Genomic DNA, 22,466 nt, shown 5'->3' on the forward strand with positions numbered 1-22,466 from the left:
AAAAGGCCTAGTGTGGCCGCACTACACTTTGTGCGATCCGCACTAGGGGATTCAGAGATCTGGCAAATCCAGCTTCAAGGCAGTGCAGCCGCATTCGATCTTGCGCTGTCCATATTGAAGGTTCTGCGGCCGCATTGCCATTATGTGCGGTCCGCGAAAGAGAAGATCGGAGAGATGTAATTTGACAAGGATCAAGCCAGCGCGGTCCGCAATCATGTTTGTGCGGACCGCATTAGAGACCTCTGCGGCCGTGGTCCATTCTGCGCGGTCAGCGGAGCCTGAGTTCAGAGAGCCAAGACTTCAAGTCCAAGAGCCTAGTGCGGCCGCGATCCATTCTGTGTGATCCTCACTGACCCCGCAGGGGCATTTTTGTCCAGTTTTTCCAACTTCGTATAAATAGAATATTTTTCTATTTTTAGGGTATCAGCTATTTTCTGAACAAGGCTGCGCTCGTGAGAAGCTATTGTGTAGCCATTTTTGGCATCTCAACTTAGATTTAACGATAGATTCTCTGTATTTACATTAGCTTTTAATTAATATGTCTTGTTTTTCATCTATTTGTCTATTTTCTTCTTCAAGCATGAGTAGCTAAACCCATTATCTAGGGTTGTGGCTCAACCCTAGTGTGGGTAATTGATGGGTGTTGCCATCTAGGGTTTGATTGGCTATGGGTGTTTGCTATTTGGGATAATTTTATGGTTTAATCTATGAATTGGTGGTTGCAAACATTGGTTTGTGCTAAGTTGACTTGGTTCTTCTTGAGAAAGAGAGCCTAAGTCTCCAAAATTGACCCAACAAGGAATGGGGATGGACTCAAGAGAATTGATAGTCCCAATTAAAGGGTTAAACCTCGAGAGAGTAATTACCCGACTTGAACCCTAGTTGCTTGAGCTAATTTCCCTACCCATTTGGTCTCGAGAGAGTCAATTGGGCAAAATCACTCTCTCTACCAAGAGGTGTGAGAGTGGGTAAAATTGTGCAAAGGTTATAGCATATTTCCCCAATCATGTCAATCAAACTTTAGAAGCATTTACCCGTCAATTAGCCACCTAGGTGAAAGTCACTACCCTAGTGCCTCTCTACTCATTAGATACAACTCTAGCAATTTTCTCATTAGCATAATTTAATTCTAATTAGTAGTTGATAATATTAGTTTGTTAAAGAAAAATCAAAAGATGTTTGGAAGTGACATTTGGAACAATTACACGACTCTAGTCTAGACAGATACTCAACTCCCTTCCTAGCTCCCTGAGGAATTCGATCCCGACCCTCATATCGGGTAAAAACTATTGCGACCCTCTCTTCCTACTTTGTAGTAGTGCGGAGTTGGCAGCGATCAACTTTTTGTCGTCGTTGCCGGGGAGCTAACGGTTTTGGCTATCTATTTAGTTAGTTTTGTGTATTGTTCTTCTTTCCTTCTTTATTACTTACTTGTTTGTGTCATTACTCAGGTACCAACATGGCTTTAAACAATGCTAATCACCCTCTTAGAAACGTGATAGTGGGGGAGGAGGTAGATGATCTTGAGTAAGATGAGGTGCCTCTTGCACCTCAAGGTCAACGGAGAGGCCGGAATGCCAATGCTAATCCAAATGACAATATTCCAAACCCTCCCCCAGTCCCTCCAAGAGTAGCTCCCAGAGTGCTATTGTCCCACCCCAAATCCAGGCGGGCAACTTTTAGATAACCAATATGATGTTGACCTTACTTGAGCAGCGTGGGTACTTCACGGGCGCTATATCAAAATGCGTACAAACATCTCAAGGGGTTCGTAGATACATGCTGAGGGAGCAAACAGATGAATGTGTCTGAGGATGCGTTGAGATTGAGACTTTTCCCGTTCTCACTTTGGGGAAAGGCATTGGATTGGCTCGAGAGACTCCCCAACCATTCTATCACAACTTGGGATGAGTTGGAGGATAAATTTATTGCCAAATTCTTCTCTCCTAGTCATATGGCGGCACTTCGAGATGAAATATTGGCCTTCAAGCAAGAGCCAACGGAACTGTTGCATTAGATTTAGGAGCGGTATAGGACGATGATGAAGGAATTCCCAAATAATGATATAACCGAGGCCATGATCCAACAAACCTTCTACCGAGGCATAAATACTACAAATAAATGCATTGTGAACCAATTGGCCGGGGGAAATTTTATGAAGCTTTCTTATGATGAGTCATGTGATGTACTTGAGGAAATGGCGGACACTTCTTCAGCATGGCAGAGTAGAGCAAATGTGACTCAAGGTGACCTTACGATTATCCATTTGCATAAGGAATTACATGATCACGGGCAAGCGATAGCTGAGCTTACTCATAAATACTACAAATCAATGCATTGTGAACCAATTGGCCGGGGGAAATTTTATGAAGCTTTCTTATGATGAGGCATGTGATGTACTTGAGGAAATGGCGGACACTTCTTCAGCATGGCAGAGTAGAGAAAATATGACTCAAGGTGACCTTACGATTATCCATTTGCACAAGGAATTACATGATCACGGGCAAGCGATAGCTGATCTTACTACTACTATGAACCAATTGGATAAGGCATAGTTACAACAAGTTCATAATCCTCGCCAAGTGAATGCCATGGAGGGTGTTAGTATGCTTGTCAACAAGAGAAGACAAAAGAGGCAACAAAATTAAGGAAATTCTGAGCAATTTGTTGATGAATATGATGAGTGTCAAAATGATGGTTATGATGACCAAAGTGAAGAGGTACAATATGTCAACAACTATCAAGGCAATAGAGGCAACTCTTCAAACCAACAATGGTGACCCAAGGAAATTGGGGCAATCAACAACAAAGTGGTGGCAATTGGAACAACAACAACCAAAACAACAATTGGGGTAATCAAAACAACAATCAAGGCAATTGGAATGGAAATAACAACAATTGGGGCAACAACAACAATCAAGGCGGGTGGAACAACAATGGAAACCAAGGCAACCGGGGGCAAGGCTTTCAAAGGCCCCCAATGTACCAACAACCGAACAATCCACCCTTGTCCCCTTCTCAAGGTCCTAGTTCTTGTAGTAATGATATGAGCAGAATTGAAATGATGTTTGAGCAGATGATGAAGAGGAATGCGGATTCGGATGCACAGTTAGCTTCTCACAACACCTCTATCCGAAACCTAGAGGTGCAAGTAGGCCAAATCTCTCAGTCATTGAATACTCGCCCGAAGGTGCGCTACCAAGTGATATGGTAGTGAACCCAAATGGTGGGAACAATCATGTTATGGCGGTCAAAACAAAAAGTGGGAGAGGCGGTGATGTGAATGCCTCTAAGCAAAAGCAAGTTGTGGATGATGATGTTGAGTTGCAAGATGACGAAGCCTCTTTGGTGGTTGAAGATGTGGTTGATGAAAATATGAACAATAAAGTGAGGATTGATATTCAAGAAGTCGAGGTGAAAACCCAAATGATGTGAACCCGTCTAGGGAATAAATAATTGACATGCCGGAGCTGGTTGTGCCAAAAGCCAAGGCTCCTTTGCCACGGCCACCTCCACCTTATCCTCAAAGGCTCACGAAGCAGAAGAATAATAATCAGTTTAAAAAGTTCATTGACATGATGAAGAGCTTATCTATTAATGTGCCTTTGGTGGAGGCACTTGAACAAATTTCGGGTTATGCAAAATTCATGAAAGACTTGGTTACAAAGAAGCATTCAATAGATTGTGAAACTATAAAGATGACTCACCAAGTTAGTGTTATAGTGCATTCAATGGCCCCGAAGCTTGAAGATCCTGGTGCTTTCACCATTCCTTGCACCATTGGGATTGCAGATTTTGCCAAGGCTCTATGTGAATTGAGAGCTAGTATCAATTTAATGCCCTACTCAGTTTTCAAAACTTTAGGTATCAGGCAACCTAGGCCAACTTCAATGAGACTTCAAATGGCGGATCGATCGATGAAGCGACCTTTGGGCATTATTGATGATGTGCTTGTCCGGGTGGACAAATTCATTTTGTCGGCCGACTTGTCATTTTGGATTATGAAGTGGACTATGAGGTTCCTATTATCTTGGGCAGACCTTTCCTTACAACAGGTAAGGCATTGGTTGATGTTGAAGCGGGTGAGCTCACTTTCCGAGTGGGAGATGAAATGGTCATTTTCCATGTTTGCAAATCTATGAAGCAACCCAATAGCACCGAGGTGTGCTCATTAGTAGACCTTGTCACAGCTGTGATTGTGGATGATAACAGTGTTATAATCAACGTGGAGGATCCTCTCAAAGCAGTGCTCTTAAACATGGAGGTCAATGATGATGCTAGTAGAGTGGAGTGCGTGAATGCCCTACATGGGATGGGCTCTTATTCTTATGAGCCGAGAAAATTATCTTTTGGATCTTGAAAATAGAAAAACTCCACCAACAAAGCCATCAATTGAGGAGCCACCGATGTTGGAGTTGAAATCACTTCCTCTATACCTCAAGTATGAATTCTTGGGCTCAAATTCTACTTTACCAGTTACTCTTTCTTCTTGCCTTACTAACATGCAGGTTAAGGCCACTTTGGCGGTTCTTCAAAAGCGGAAAAGGGCAATTGGATGGACTCTACCTGACATTTGGAGAATAATCCCCGTATTCTGTATGCACAAAATTATCTTGGAGGATGATGCAAAGCCTTCCTTGGAGCATCAAAGAAGATTGAACGAGGCTATGTAAGAAGTGGTGAAGAAAGAGGTGATCAAATGGTTGGATGTCGGGGTTGTGTACCCCATTTCTGATAGCTCATGGACTTCTCCGGTGCAATGTGTACCGAAGAAGGGTGGTATGACTGTGGTGACCAATGACAACAATGAACTTATTCCTACTCGGACAGTCACAGGTTGGAGGGTTTGCATGGACTACCGGAATCTAAATAAGGTGACCCGAAAGGACCATTTCCCATTGCCATTCCTTGACCAAATGTTAGATTGTCTTGCTGGGCGTGCTTTTTATTGCTTTTTGGATGGGTACCCGGGGTATAATTAAATCTTAATTGCCCCGGAGGACCAAGAGAAGACCACATTTACTTGTCCATATGGAACCTTCGCTTTCTCTCAGATGTCGTTCGAATTGTGTAATGCTCCGGCGACATTCCAAAGATGCATGATGGTTATTTTCACGGACATGGTGGAATATATATTGGAGGTCTTCATGGATGATTTCAGTGTGGTTGGTGATTCCTTTGAAGAGTTTTTGGGTAATTTGGATAGAGTGTTGGCCCGGTATGAAGACACAAACCTCGTGCTCAATTGGGAAAAATGTTATTTCATGGTTGAAGAGGGTATAGTATTGGGTCACAAAATTTCAAAGCGAGGGATTAAAGTTGACAAAGCCAAGATAGAGGTGATTTCAAGGCTCCCCCCCCATTTATGTCAAAGGGGTGAGGAGTTTTCTTGGGCACGCGGGTTTTTACTGGAGGTTTATAAAAGATTTTTCAAAAGTGGTACACCCCTTGTGCAAGTTGCTAGAAAAGGATGCAAAGTTTGTATTTGATGAGGGATGTATGCAAGCATTCGAGCTTCTCAAGCTTAAGTTGACCACTACCCCTATCATTACCACACCAAATTGGAGCTTGCCTTTCGAGCTCATGTGTGATGCAAGCGACGTTGCGGTTGGGGCTGTTTTGGGTCAAAGGGTTAACAAGATGTTTCATCCAGTGTATTACGCAAGCAAGACCATAAATGAGTCTCAAAGGAACTATACAGTCACCGAGAAAGAGTTGTTGGCTATAGTGTTTGCAATGGAAAAGTTTCGACCATATCTTATGGGGGCCAAAGTTATAGTGCACACCGATCATGTCGCCCTTAGGTACTTGATGACAAAGAAAGACTCCAAGGCAATATTGATGAGATGGGTGTTACTACTTCAAGAGTTTGATCTAGAAATTGTGGACCGGAAAGGTAGTGAGAATCAAGTGGCATACCACTTGTCCCATTTGGAGGAGGAGGGGAGGCCTTGTGATGGCCTTGAGATCAATGATTCATTTCCCGACGAACAACTCCTTGCGGTGTCAATGAATGATATGTCATGGTTTGCCGATATTTCCAATTACCTTGTGACTGGAGTAATCCCATGTAAGCTCTCTTCTAACCAAAGGAAGAAGCTCAAGCAGGATAGTTTGGATTTCTATTGGGATAAGCCATACTTTTTCAAGATTTGCACGGATGGTGTGATTCGTAGATGTGTCCCGAAGGAAGAACAATTGAGTATCTTAGAGGCTTGCCATTCTTCACCGTATGGTGGTCATCATGGTGAGGTGAGGACCGCCTCGAAAGTTCTTAGTTATAGATTCTATTGGCCCACCTTGTTCAAAGAGCGGGTGATTTTGCAAAGAGGTGTGTAGATTGCCAAAGAGCGGCCGAAATTTCAAAAAGGGATGAGATGCCTCTCTATACCATTCTTGAAGTGGATATCTTTGATGTTCGGGGCATCGATTTCATGGGTCCATTTGTTAGCTCTTGTGGGAATACTTACATTCTTGTGGCAGTTGACTATGTCTCAAAATGGGTTGAAGTCGTGGCTTTGCCTAACAATGAAGTCGAGAGTGTTGTTGCATTTCTTAAAAAGAGCATCTTCACAAGGTTTGGCACTCCTCGTGCGATTATTAGTGATGGGGGATCTCACTTTTGCAATAAAGCATTCGACACATTGCTTTCCAAGTATGGTGTCAATCATAAGGTTTTGACCCCTTATCATCCTCAAGCTAGTGGTAAAGTGGAAGTCTCCAACAGAGAAATCAAAAGTATTTTGTCAAAGATGGTCAATGCAAATAGGACCGATTGGTCGAAGAAGTTGGATGACGCTTGATGGGCTTATCAGACGGCTTACAAAACCCCGATTGGTATGTCTCCATATCGGTTGGTGTTTGGGAAAGCATGCCATCTCTCGGTTGAGTTAGAGCACAAGGCCATGTGGGCTTTAAGGAAGTTGAACCTTGAATAGGATATTGCAGCTAATCTTCGTGTTGAACAACTCAATGAACATGATGAATTTAGATTCTATGCCTACTCTAGTTCCTCCTTGTATAAGGACAAGATGAAGTGTCTTCATGACAAATATGCTCGTGGAAAGGAGTTCAACGTAGGTGATTTGGTTCTCTTGTTCAACTTCCGGTTATGTCTGTTTCCGAGAAAGCTCAAATCCAAATGGAGTGGACCGTTTGAAGTCGTGTTTGTGACCCCTTTTGGTGCTCTTGATTTGAAAAACAAAAATGGTGAAGTCTTTAGAGTTAATGGGCACCGGGTCAAGCATTATCTTGGAAAGTTTGATGACAGCCACGTGGTGGCGCTCCTTCATCTCAAGTAATGTGGTAGTAATATGTGTCGTTCCACGACGTTAAATCATGCGCTTCTTGGGAGGCAACCCATGTCTTTTTCTTCTTATTTTCTTTAATTTTCTTTGTAGTGTAGGATTGATTTTTTTGCTAATTGGTTGTGAGATATTGCAGGGTTATGTTGATGCAGTGTAAGACATGATGGAAAAATTGAACAAGTCTCTGAAGTTGCCAGTGCAGCCGCACTACACTTTGTGCGGAACACACTGGCGTGAGCCAATGTGAGGACTCTCTGAAGTTTGCCACCACGGGCGCATTACATTTCGTGCGAACTGCGGTGGACCTCTGCGGCCGCGGTCTGTTTTGTGCGGACTACAGAGGTTGCCTTCTCAAACTTTTTCTGAACAAACCCAGCACGGACCGCGGTCCATTTTGTGCGGCCGAACTGGTAGATGAGAATGGGTCCCAGCGGTCGTTCTATAAATAGAACCCAGGGATCCCCTTTTACACTTTTCGCATTTTTAACTCTCAAAGACCTAAAGCACCGTTCATCTTTATTCCTTTGATCATACCTGCATATTTGCATTTCCTTGATTCATACCATTTTAATACCCGATAACATTTCACCCAACTCTTTTTAGTTTAATTGTTTAATTTCATTTTAGCTTTATTTCTATTAGTTGGTAGTTTCTCCTCCCGTATTTCTTCAGTTTTTAGGTTAGTTCAATTCAAATGATGATTCTGGTGGACTTCTTGAGTATAATGTAGTGGGTAAATTGAGTAGGGACCCTAACTAGGTGTAAATTTGAACTTAGTAGCTACATCTCGAACCATTACTTAGTGCCATAACTAGGCACCCTTCACGGACCGCGGTCAAGTTTGTGCGGTCCCCGGTGCCCTAGTGTGGACCGTATTACCGCTTGGTGTGGACCGCGGTGATGAACTTATGCAAGGTGAACTTAAGCCCAGTGTGGCCGCATTGCATTTTGTGCGGTCCGCACTGGCCCACCACGGTCGCGGTACTACTTTGTGCAGTCTGCGGTGGTTAGATTCAGAGGGGGTATTTTGAGTCCTACCCCTGTGCAGACCGCGGTCGCTTCTGTGCGTTCCGTGGTGGTCTCAATGAGGCCGCACTCCTTTTTATGTGGTCTGCACAGGCCATGTTCTGCAACTATTTCTGCAATTGTGTTATTATGTTTTGCAATTCTTACTGCACTAATGTCTCACTGTCTTTGCTGATACTAACAAAGTTAGATGCTTTTTTTTGCAGACAATGGTTAAACAAAGCGGAAGAGGCTCAAAACAACCCGAGAGAGGTGAATCCTCACGGGGAGTCAAGGGCAAGAAGATGATCCGACGCACTTCCCAAGTGATAGAAAGTATTAAAAAGATGTGGAAAGCAATTAAAGCTGTTGATAGAGCTTGTGACCAGTCAGGAAGTGAGTATATGCCTTCCCAGGATATTTCCTCTGACTTTATGCCCGAATATGTCCCTGACTGGCCTCGGAGAATGAGATTGACTGATGATACTCCTCCACCCATACCCACTACCCAAGCAGCAGATCATGTCTCCACTGAGTCGTCTGAGGGCTCAGCAGCCGGCAGTGGCAAGTACTCCACTTCCCCCACAGCTTCATTATCCGGGGAGAGTGCAGGCGGAGGTGATGAGGGAGATGAGGAGGTACCTGAGGGTGGTGAGCCTCTGGTCGGGGGGATTGCCTGTACTAGGAAACCCACAGTCTGGGAGGATAGGTTTGTAAGCCAAGTAGCATACCACAAATTTAGGGAGTGGTGTCCAGTGCGAAAACTGATTTTGGAGAGGAATTTCGTAGATAGAGATCTTCTACCCCTAAACCCCGATGTGCATAGACAGTTTAGAACAAGAGTGGGGTGGGAGAACTTTATAGATGACTGCAGGGAGGCAAATGAGCACTTGGTCAAGGAGTTTTACTATAATGTGGCCCACATTGTCAAGGGCTCCAAAGTGACCAAGGTTCGAAACAAAAAGGGGTTGTTCGACGAGAAGTCGCTAAATGAATATTTGGGCTTCAATGAGGAAGATGAGTCTCTCTATATGGCAAAGATGGAGATGGGCGAGGAGGTCCGTACATGGTTAGCTCAGTACTTGGTAATCCCAGGTATCATTCCGGAGTGGTTGACTATTGGGGTCAAAATATTACAGAGGACCCTAAACTTTGAGGCTAGGGGTTGGGAGACGTTTGTGTGCAGCCGATTAGACCCCACTTCCCATGATCAGACTCTACCTCTCCACCGGGCTGTTCTAGTTGCTTCCATCATGGCAGGGTATCCCATCAATGTGGGAAATGTGATGTCTCGCATCATCTCGATTGTGGGTACTGAGACCGATAAGAACTACCCTTTCCCCAATACCCTGACCATGTACTTCAGAGATTTGAAGGTAGAAAAGAGGCAGTTTGACATCAAGGTCAAGGCTACAGCTCCATTCTCATGGTATAGCTTGAGGGGACCAGACAAACCCAAGGACAAGAGCTACAAGGCACCCACTTCCGCCCTAACTTGCCAGTCTGAAGATCCAGTTGTGGTAAAGGCCCCTATTGAGCCTGCTTCTACCTCTACTGAGATGCCTCCCAGACCCTCCACTTCAGATATTCCTCCAGGCCCTTCCACATCAGCAGGCTCAGAGATTCTATCTACTCGGGCCCATCCTATCACTACCCACCAGCTGAGCCAGATGCTTTAGAGTTTAAACAACTGGATGTATATTGCGTCATCCAAGTTGTCTACCTTGACCTCCACCATTACAGCTCAGTCGGCCCCTCAGCCAGCACAAGTTCCACAGTCTATAGAGGATGCCTTGAAGAAGATAATTGAAAACTAGGAGAATATCCTCAGTACCCAGGCTGATTTGCCAAAGGCAGTGGATTCACATGGCAAGGCTCTAAAGGAGCTTGCCAAGGAGCACAAGAAGCTGCGCAAGACACGGCCTCCAAGGAGTTCGTGAAGGAGCTACGAGCGGATGTGGATAGACTGAAGGCAGACCAGCTGCTTTTAGACTTATTGTTTGAGGACCCAACTCTAGCAGCAGTGCCAGTAGCAAAGCCACAATAGGAGCAGCCATAGCGACCTCCGAAGAGGAGGAGGATGATCCCGAGCGCAAATCATGCCATCATCCAGTTGGCGGATCCACCGGAGGCTTCCTCCAGTCAGCCATAGGATGTATCTGATACACAGCCTGTCCAGGTCCTGGTCCAGGTCCCAGCAGTTAAGCAGCAGGATACCAGGAACTAGTCTGAGGTTCCCGAACATACAGAGGACTTAGGGACCGCCTATGATCCGATGCAAACGGATACGGCTTAGGGAGTCTTCATATCCTTCCTCTATTTTATTTTTGGTGCTTATCTGATTTAGTTGGCATTGGGGACAATGCCAGCTTTTATTTGAGGGGGTGTACCCTTTATCTTTGGATGACTGTACAAATATACTGATTTAGTTTATGCCTTTTTGATTTTCATTTGGGTCTATATATAACTTTACATTTAGTTACTTTTATCGCACTTTTTATCTTTTATTTGGTCTGTATATAAAGTTACATCATTGTATATATTCATTCCCCTTTGTATATTCAAAGCCCCTGTTGTATATATTCGTTCTATTTTCGTAAATATTTTCGTTTTTAGCTTCTTAATTATATTTGTAGTTTTTTGTTTTGTTTTTTACGCTTTCAATAAGCCTTTGATTTTCTTAATGCCACGGTTCTTTCCAAAAGTGGAGTATTGTGTGAATCGGGTGGCTCTTCCCGATGATGGATGGCGTGACAACCTTCTTAAGGGTTTGAATCCATTTTTGTTTTTGTTTTTGGTAGTTTATAGTTAAGGGTATCTCAAGCAAAGCTTCACTTGGGCGTAGCGCATTTGCCTTTGATCCCATGGTCAAAGACAAAATGTTGTGTTTAGGATGGTGAAAGTCGTGACCTTGAGACTCTTATGTTGACCAACAATCATCAAGTGAAAGTCGTGACCTTGTGTTTAGGATGCTTCACTTTAGCAATGCTTTAGCTTGTGTGGTGAGAAATCGAATTGCGAGTCCAAGTCCCGAGCCATTGGTCTAGAACTTGCCCTGAATGTTTGTTGAGTCAAAATCTTAGGTGAAATTTGACTTGAGAAGTGATTATAGGCTCTCCTTGATCCAAATGATAGTCGAACAATTCCATAGCCTACCAATGATATGATCCCTAATAAACCCTTTTGAGTCTTAAACCTTTTTTTTCAGAAATCGTGATACAAGCCTATACCCGTTCTAAAAGATACCCTCTCTTGGCACTCGTTCTTTCCTTGAGCACATGGAAAAAGTATAAGTATGGGGGGAGAGACGAGGAAGGGAACAAAGTGGTAAAAGGCACAAAAGCGAAGAAAAGGAAAGGCAATGAAAAAGAAAGAAAAGAAAAAGACAAAAATAAAGCCCAATGTGAAAAAGAATAAAAAGGGATTCAAGAAAAGCAAAAGAGAAAAAGGTGTGGAAAGTTGAAAAGGAGAAATGTTTTGAATTGCATGAGAAAGAGTGACAATGTGTCTCTCTAACCTCTTAGAAAGAAGTAAGATGACTCAAAGAGTCAAGAGAATTGTGCCAAATGAATCAAAAGAGGTGCTTAAGGGAAGATGGAACCCACTTAGATCTAAACATGTCCTACCCTGAACCAAAAGCCTTCACAATGACTCCACGAAAGCCCTATATGATCTTGAGTTTAATGAAGCTTGCATTAGTGGATACTTACATGAGGGGCAAGCATATGTTACTTAGAGCTGGACTTGTGACCTTTCCTTGAGAGAGATGAGTGAATTCCCATTGACCTTGGTTTGTGTGCTAATACTTTAAAATGTGAGGTTTGCTTAGGGAGAATTGAGGATATGTGAGTTTGGGTTCCACAATGACCAAAGTAACTGATAGAGTTATTTGATGTAATGAGTCAACTCTTGATGCTCTTGTGTCACACTTGATCCATGGTTTATCAAAGGTTAAATGTTGTTAATGATTCATTCGCATTGAGGGCAATTATTAGTCCCAATTGATGCTTGTTGAGGTTACTTTAGGGTAGCTGAAAATACTTGGATTTTCCATTAAGTGGTGGGTCTTATTTTGTTTGCTTCAGGACAAGCAAAATCTTAAGTTTGGGGGAGTTGATAGCTAGGAATTTTGACGTGTTTTATGCTTCTTCCTGCTTACGCTTTGATTATAAATTCTTACACAATAGACCCAAAAGTCTCATAAGTTGTGCTTGATTGTAGGTTTGATCGACAAAGTGACGAAATGTTAAAGACCGGCTCAAAAGGAGTGAAACATGCTCAGGTACCAAAGACAAGGCAAACTCAGGACAAAAAGGCCTAGTGCGGTCGCACTACACTTTGTGCGGTCCGCACTAGGGGATTCAGAGAGCTGGCAAATCGAGCTTCAAGGCAGTGCGGCCGTATTAGATCTTGCATGGTCCGCACTGAAGGTTCCTCGGCCGCATTTCCATTATGTGCGATCCACGGAAGAGAAGATAAGAGAGATGTAATTTGACAAGGATCAAGCCAGCGCGGTCCGCGGTCATGTTTGTGCAGATCGTATTAGAGACCTCCGCGGCCGCGGTCCATTATGCGCGGTCCACGGAGCCTGAGTTCAAAGAGCCAAGACTTCAAGTCCAAGAGCCTGGTGCGGCCGCGGTCCATTCTGTGCGGTCTGCACTAACCCCGTAGGGGCATTTTTGTCCAATTTTTTCAACTTAGTATAAATAGAACATTTTTCTATTTTTTAGGGTATCAGCTATTTTCTGAACAAGGCTGCGCTCGTGAGAAGCTATTGTGTAGCCATTTTTGGCATCTCAACTTAGATTTAACAATAGATTCTTTGTGTTTACATTAGCTTTTAATTAATATGTCTTGTTCTTCATCTATTTCTCTATTTTCTTTTCAAGCATGAGTAGCTAAACCCATTAGCTAGGGTTGTGGCTCAACCCTAGTGTGGGTAATTGATGGGTGTTGCCATCTAGGGTTAGATTGACTATGGGTGTTGGGACAATTTTATGGTTTAATATATGAATTGGTGGTTGCAAACACTGATTTGTGTTAAGTTGACTTGATTCTTCTTGAGAAAGAGAGCCTAAATCTCCAAAATTGACCCAACAAGGAATGGGGATGAACTCAAGAGAATTGATAGTCCCAATTAAAGGATTAAACCTCGAGAGAGTAATTACCCGACTTGAACCCTAGTTGCTTGAGCTAATTTGCCTACCCATTTGGTCTCGAGAGAGTCAATCGGGAAAAATCACTCTCTCTACCGAGAGGTGTCAGAGTGGGTAAAATTGTGCAAAGATATAGCATATTTCCCCAATCATGTCAATCGAACTTTAGAAGAATTTACCCGTCAATTATCCACCTAGGTGAAAGTGACTACCCTAGTGCCTTTCTACCCATTAGATACAACTCTAGCAATTTTCTCATTAGCATAATTTAGTTCTAATTAGTAGTTGATAATATTAGTTTGTTAAAGAAAAATCAAAAGATGTTTGGAAGTGACATTTGGAACAATTGCACGACTCTAGTCTAGACAAATACTCAACTCCCTTCCTAGCTCCCTAAGGAATTCGATCCTGACCCTTATATCGGGTAAAAGCTATTGCGACCCTCTCTTCCTACTTTGTAGTAGTGCGGAGTTGGCAGCGATCAGATTGCTTGGGATGTAGCTCTTATGGCAGATTGGCTCAATATGCGACCTATTTTCAGACCATTTTCAACCATCTCACCAATCCTGATAGCCTCAGCAAACGGATTTCCCATCGCAGACATCATATTCTCAAAGTAGTGAGCCTCCTAGGCTTGTAGAAAAACACTGACCATTTCAATTTCATCCATCGGGGGCTTGACTCTGGGCGCTTGCTCGCTCCATTTAATAGCATATTCTTAGAAACTTTCCGATGACTTCTTTTTGAAATTTAACAGGGAATTCCTATCGGGAGATATGTCTATGTTGTACTGAAATTGTCTGACAAAATTTCGGGCCAGATCATCCTATATGTGCCAACGATATATGTCTTGATCCATGTACCACTCAGATGCAATGCCAACTAGACTCTCTCCGAAATAAGCCTTTAGGAGTTCTTTATTTCCGCCTGCCCCTCTTAATTGATTACAATACCTCTTGAGGTGGGTTGTGGGATCTCTGTGCCCGTCATACTTTTCGAACTTGGGGGTCTTGAAGCCGAGGGGCAAATGCATATGCGGGAACATACATAGATCAACGTAGGATATGCTCTTTTGTCCACTCAAAACTTGTATATTTTTTAGGCTATGTTCCATGCTCCTCATTTTCCGGGTAATTTCCTCTTGCTCGGAGTACTTTGTAGCCTTCTCCTATCCCGCGGTAAACTCGTATCGGGGTTGTTGAGGGTAAGAATTGGTGGTGAAATGAGTAGGTTCTAGTGAAAAATATGGTACTTAGAAAGTGAAGGATGATGGATCAAAGCTTGGCCTGGGCAAAGTCGGTTGCACCGCAGCCGAGGTTGGTGGTGCGGTAAATATATTGGAGGTGACTCCCGAAACCACTTGGAGGCGAACCTCAGAAGGTGTTCCGGTGAAGTGAACTGAGATTGTGGGGTATTCGGGTAATTTATTGGGACATTGGAATTTCCACTTGCTTTGGGAAGTAGATCGGGGAAACCGGGTATGGCACTTGGCAGATCTCTACCATTGGACCAGGCGCCCCATATTTCCAACACGCGGAGGCGCAGTGCCCTATTCTCTTTAGCTGCCGCTGAATCTGAGGTTGGGATAACCGATAGCAAGCTATCCTCTGAGATGAGAATTGTTGGTGGATGACCTTCTGATGACATTTCTACATTGCCCTTAGATCTTGTAAAGTATGGGTGTGAAGCCAGGTTACCACAAACCAACCCCTTAAAAATAGAACCTATACTCAACAGTAGACAACAAACCGGTTAGTTTGATGCAATTAACACATAGGGAATCACACATTGGGGGTGTGATGCACCTATACAGTTAAACGTGTTTTTACATGTTTTGCAACGATTGCATGTCTCATTCCAGCTTTTGTTTATCTCCCCGATCTTTCTCTTGCTCTCTTTTGCATTCTTATTTTCCCTCTTATTCCCCTTTCCTTGTTTTTTGGTTTTTCTCTTTGGTTTTCTCTTTCCACATTTCTTTTTTATTAGAGTTATTTACAAAAATCATGACCGGATCTGATGAGGATTGCCTGCGTATCATGATACCATGTGAATCAGATCATCACGTAGTTCAAGGAATAAATGCGAAATAAATAAAACATTTTTTTGGGTTTTGCAAATTTCATTAAAACAAGGCTTCTAATTTTTCACTATTACAAAGACTCGATCCTACATACTTGAGAATAGAAAACTAAAACAACCTCGAAACAGACTTTAGGAATGAAAATACAGACTCGAAAAAGAGAAAACAATCAGGAGTACATCAATACCTCCAATCATGCCCTAGGAATACCAACTGGTCTTGCTGCTGGCCTATGTGCCAGGTCATCCTGGAGGCGATAGAGATCATCCATTATCTGGCGAACAAAGATCCTGACCGTGGCAAAGAACATGGACCTAGTCATGTCCTCGCACTCGTTGCACTTCATCCCAATGTAGTCGGTGATTCTTCTAACCCTTTCCCTGATGATGCCCTTTTCTTGCAACAACCACCCAATCTGCTGAGACCTAGCCTCCAAAACCTGGGTGGCCGTATGATTCTATTCTTGCAAATGTTGTAGGTCTCCCTCTAGTTGTACCATCAAAGCATAGCAATGTTCTCTCTCGGCTTTGAAGCTCTTGGCTTGTTAAGTTATCTCACCCCAAGGCTATTAAACTCCTTTTTCCAATCCATAACCCCTCTGTCATATCTCTCCTTCAATTGTCGAACGAAAGTTGCCCGCTCTTCTGCATTTTTGGCCAACTTTGTTCGTACTTTCACTAGCTCAGACTCAGTCTTTTGCAAATCATCCTCAAAGTCACGTACTTTTTGCGTAAGGTTGTAGATGAGCCTTTCATCTTTTCTACTTCTGCCCGGGTTATCAGCTGCTTTCTTATTTTTCGAACTTGGGCCCGGAGAGCTTCATTTTCTTGGACCAACCTTCTTCTTTCACCTTCAGCTTCTTGTGCCTGTAGATCATTATTGAATACAACTTTTCTCAATTCTTCTTGCAAAGCGTGAATGGTGGCTTGATATTTTTTCTCCTTCTCTCCCCAAGCCAACCTTTCCCGAATTTTATCATCAAAAGCTTGAAATGTGGCGGGCCTTTCAGGCTCGGGCTCGGGCTCTGGATCTAGCTCATCATTTGCACAAAACCTTCTTTCAAACCACACAGCATAATTCGGATCCACTTCCCCTCTCACAAGATCCAGTACCAGATATCGGCAACCATTCCAATCCCGTTGGACTAAAGCCTCAGGCAGTGTTGCTTCTAGGTGTAGCTCAATCACTTGGGTACTCAAATCTATATCTTCGGGTACCACTTGATACCTTCCCAGTTGCCTTAGAACTCTTTGTGGTGCATATGGTTGGGTACTCATCGGGCTCATCATCATCAAGTAGCCTTTTGAAGCTGTCACGTATATGACTTTTGTAACTGGAAGCCACCCTGGAGTCCATTCAATTTGACTTGCCATTAAAGTCCTTAAGTGGGAAACCCAAGCCTCAAAACCTTCTGGAGTTTTGTAATCTTTTACCCTCTCCTCATGACTCTTTATGAAGTTGTTCCCGTCTGCACCGTAACTCATGAACTTGGGGTGACGGCGGAGATGTTCGATCAACCATATTTGAAGAAGAATGTTGCAGCCCTCGAAGAATTGAGCCCCGATTTTACACAATGTCAATACTCGATAAATGTCTTCCAGAACTAACGGAACAAGTGTGTGATCTTCCTTGGTAGTGAGGAGTTGTGCAATTCTTCCCTTGCGAGTGTCTACTGTCCCTTCCGCATTTGGAAAGACCATGATCCCTAAAAATGCCATGATAAAAGCGATCCGACGATGAATTTGCCAGGTGCTCTTATCTTGTTTGTTGTTTATCCCTTTTTCATGTGTTTCAAAACCAGTTGAATGCCCGAACCTGAATTATAAGAAGTAGAAAGAACAACATCCTTTGCTTACATGAGCCTTCTTCATTTGTTTACTAATATTCAGAAGATCGAAGAACTTGTGCACAGAGGGAGCCCTTGGGAATATGAGTTGTTACTTCCTCAAGTCTTGGCCAAAGTCAATGTATCCGGCCATTTCCTCCAGAGTAGGGGTGAGCTCGAAATCGAAGAAATGGAACACGTTGTGGACAGGATCCCAAAAGGTTACCAAGGCTTTGATAAAATCCTCTCGGGATTTGATGCTCATGATGTCTATCAGGGAACCCAACTGCTTTTTCACCCAATCCTGGCCATCTTTGTCTAAATCATTCCACTACATGTGAAGCTACAACTGAGCCCGTTCTATGACAGATTGTGACTGGTTCTAAACACCATTTATTTTTGACGGGTCCTAGACAGTATTCATTTGAGAGGGGTCCTGGACAGTATTCAATTGTGACGAGTTCTGGACAGTATTCATTTGTACTTGCGGAGAGTTAAGGTTAGGTTGACTCTTGTGGACTTTTTTTGCAAAACAAGTTTTCATTTTCTAAAGAAAATCAACGGATAAAGACCCCTTTTATGCTACTTTAGCAAAAATGGTCGTTTTTGCAAATGTGGCCCCTTCGCAATTCCAAACAAATTTTAAGGCTGGGGGAAAGTATTTTTATGGAAAAAGATACCTTACAGACAGACTTGCCCGTTCTTCCTAAAAATAGCCTTTCGACAATTGAAAGGTAATCTAAGGCTATTCCGGTAAGAAAAACTAAAAATACAACCGAAGCTGGGCCGGCTTATTCTTTTGATCAAAGCCCTAAACTACACTTTACTCGATTATTTTTTTGTAAAAAAAATGAGGCTGAACCTTATGTGGGTCGCCTACGTATCCCATATCCGGTGAGAATCAGACATGCATAGTTCGGTCAAAATAAAACATGATATTTGACTCACTTTTTTTATATACATTTTCCTTTCCTCTTTTTCTTTTCAAAAAAAAAAATTGGTAGAGTTTCAAGACATTTTCAAATACTGGGATGTTTTAGAACTGGGTAAATTCTCTATCCTACCTCACTCTTGGTTTTTCTCTTTATTTCCTTTTTCTAGCCGATCAAGATGTAAGCTGAAACAAATAAGTATTCACATAGCACATATGATGCATCAGAATGGTCTTTATTTTGGGTAACCCTGTCCTAGACGGACCCAACCCCTGTGTTGAGTCCTCAAGGTCAAATGCACGTGATGCAAATAATCGTTCCTACTAGGGATCCGGCATGAGGTTGCGTTATTCTAGGTTTAAAACCTGGGTTTATGTTCTAGACCCGGCTTACCGGAGTGGACAAACTCGAGTCGAGGAGGGGGAATCGTACCGGGAGCACGAAAGTCTGCCCGGCCTTGTTTCTTGCCTAGCCCCGTTCTATTTGGTATAACTCTAACAGAAAAGTGGGTCACGCGAACGTGAGCACCGTTTTTTAGAAGACTCATAAGGGAGTCGTAAGAAGACATTTTAAATACAGTCCAAATAATATCAAAGCGGTAAATGACAATTAGCACATTAAGTCCACAAAATACAGTAATATCAACAATAAAGCCAAATAAAATTACATTAACAAGCTCGAATTTTTGAACCCTGAACCGGAAGTTCTGGGTGTATTCCCCAGCATAGTCGCCAGAGCTGTCACACCTCCTTTTCTACCACCCGGATGGGTATATGGAAGTTTTTCCAATTAAAGTGACATTAACCGAAATAGGATTAATTAATTTATCAGAGTCGCCATTTGGAATAGTTTATTTGGTATCCCAAGCCACCAGTTTATTTTAAAATCCCAAATCGAGGAAATTTCGACTTTATTTAAAAGTCTGCAAACTAGAAATTCTAAATAAGGAATTCTGTTAACCCGGGAGAAGGTGTTAGGCATTCCCGGGTTCCTTGGTTCTAGCACAGTCGCTTAGCAATTTATACTTGGCTTAAATTGTTTAACTACTCATTTTTAAGACCTATGTGCATTTATCTTTTTACCGCTTTTAATTACTTGATTATTCGTATTTAAAGAATTGAGTTACGCGTACATATACTCTTTTCCTTTGGCGCGTCAAAAATCATGTCACGCGAACGTGTCCAAAATTAATAATGCTTTATTTATTTATTAAGAAAGTTTAATTGAAGTCGCGCAAACGCATCCCTCGATTTATTTTTTTAGAATTAAATTCGTAATTATGTTACGCGAACGTATACATAATCGCAATAATAGTCTATGTCGAGCCTAAAGCAAACTACGAGTATTTGGATTGTTTAATGCTAAGTTAAGATTAAAGTGAGGGCCATGGGTTAGGGATTTTATTTGTGTATGGCACACTTTGAATTATTTTTAAGAAAAAACGCTCAATTAGGCCTAACAAAGTTTAAGCTCAACACAATTAAAACTCAGTCTAACCCAACCAGTTATAAGCATGTTTTGGTCAATATATTAGGCACTTAATTATCTAGAGGGATTCTGGGTCAGCGGACAAACCCAGGCCATTATTGCTAGAATGAGAAGCTAGGCCCTTTATTGTCTAAACCAAATCAATGCTGACTTTAGGCTCACAATTATTTAAAAGAAAAGTGGAATAAAAATCGAGCCCAGAAGTAAAAAACCATGGCAGGCAGTCACTTGGCCCGAAATGGGCCAACAATGCCAGGCCCAGTTTTACACAATCAAGCTTTCTATATTCATGTTTGTCATGCTAAAATAGAAAGTTCTAAGGCAAATTGCTGAAACAAACTAAATAGACATGGCATTTTTATCGTTTCTAAGGTGAGCTAGGCCAGCAGGAGGCCCGTTAGGCTATTTGATTATAGAAATTGAGTCCAATATGCGAGACAAGGGCCTAGGACCAACCAAGGATAATCTTAACTAGGCCACACGCCTGGGCCCATTTGTGGCCCAATCTATTACTAAAAACATGCTGGCCTTATGAATACAATTGACAATCAAGCTGCTGAATACATATTACAAATCTTGGCTGATTAACAACATTCAATGAAATTGCCATTACCTACTAACTAGTTACATAACTCTAGCCATACAAACCCTTCATGATGAACATGTTTCTAAGTTAATAACAAAACTTAGATTTTACACTTTGACTCATTGAACTTCTTTGAAATAGAGGGCAAAAACTGGAGAGAACATATTAACATTCATCATCAAGCCTTTTCAACTAAATTACTTCACAAGTATGAAAATCCCTAATCAGTTTACCAATGTCATAGTACATCCAGAATCTTAGAACAAACTAAATACAAAATTGTTAAAAAGAACAGTGGAAGGAGATGAAAGAAACTACATAAAGAAAAAGAAAGTTGAAACATGAAATCTATAAATGACATTCATATTACAAACACACATTTAAATAGCATGTACATGACTTCATGAATACATACAGACTACACTAACATCATGTTTGTGATTCACACTATCAACTCAAGTTTAAGGAGTACCTAGATGTTGAAAGATAGCAAAAGGGGATGAGGAGTTCAGCAAGCAATGAAGTAGGAAGAAATCAACTGCTCAAACAGCAATATTCAACTTCTTAAACCAACTTTAAACCCAGAAAAATAGAAATCCTTCAAAACTTTGAGGCTTTTACTAAGAGAGGAAACCCAAGGAACAAATCTAAAACCATTCTCAACCAAATAATGCAGAGAACTTTTTTTGTATTTTTCAGAGTCTGAAATTCTGATGTTTTTCTAGAACTTTTAGGCAGAAAAATGATGCTAAACTCTATTTTTCAGAACTTTTAGGGTAAGGAATAATGCTGAAATTGTGTGAGAGAGAGTGAGGGAAGGCTTTCTTTATATAGAGTGCCCAAAGAACCTCCAAGAAAAGAATATTCTGACCGAATTCCCTATACTGCAGAAAGATACAGCATCTTTTATACAGCTGGTTGTCCTTTTCTTATCCATTACCAGTATTTTCATGCTAAGAATGGGGACAGCTGCCATATTCTGGAACATTCTGATATTTTCCTAATTAGAAAACCCCATATTGCCCTTCTAAAGTCTGCGTATTGCAGTTTTTACCTAAACTTTTTTTTGTTTAATTAAGTCCCTAGGGTTCCTATTTGTTGGCAAATCAAAACCAACACCACAAGCCAGAAGTTAACACATAAGCAAAGATTAAAGGAACAGATTATTGAGCAACCAACCCTTAAACCTAAATTCATTTGATATGGACAGAATCATAAATGAACAAATGCAGAAGAAAAATTTAAACCTAATACTAGCATGAGTTTTAAAGGAAAGTTATTAAAACCTATTTAAGAAAAACTTGAACCAGCAATTTAAAGAAAGAAAAGGAGAACCTAAATCATGCGGCTAAATCAGTAAAAGTAGCAAACCCTTAATTTAAACCAACCTGACTTAATTATCCTAAATGCATTGAACTATATTTAATTAAAACGATAACAAAATAAACTTGTTTTACTGAAATTCAAACAAACCAACAATTGAAACAAGCAAGACTGATACCTAAAAAAGGAAAAATAACCAACTAAAAGAAAAGAAGAGAAGAAACATAAACGAACTGATTTTGGTCGAAAAAACTTGAACCAATAGAGCAAAACAACGAACAATGGTATTTGACGAAGCTTGGTCGGTCAGCGCTGACTTGGTCGGAATCCGGTGGTCTCGAAATAAGCCAAAACTAACGCTAATCGATTGTTCTTGTCAAGAACAATCGATTAGCATAATATTTGACTCAAATCAAGCCTGAAACCCCAAAAATCAAAGAGAAAAGGACAGTTTAGGGTTTGGTCTTTTCTTTCAGAGTTTAGATCCAAAATTGGAGAAAATGGGTAGGGATTTTGGAGAAATTGGTGATAGATAAGGATGGGACGGCGCCGCCGGCCGGTGGTGTTTGGGCATTTGGGGGCGGCTAGGGTTAGGCATTGTGAGAGAGATGAGATGGGAATGAAGGGGTCTAACAGGGGGTGTCTGTCTTCGGACAGTTAAATACTTAGGGGTAAATAGTTCCGAGCCGTTGGATTGATAAAATCCAACGCCTATGATCACACCAAAATGAAACAGAGTCGTTTGGGTTAAGACGGGGGTGGAC

The sequence above is a fragment of the Nicotiana sylvestris genome, chromosome 4 (genome assembly GCF_000393655.2).
Source record: "Nicotiana sylvestris chromosome 4, ASM39365v2, whole genome shotgun sequence".
NCBI classification, from domain to species: Eukaryota; Viridiplantae; Streptophyta; class Magnoliopsida; order Solanales; family Solanaceae; genus Nicotiana; species Nicotiana sylvestris.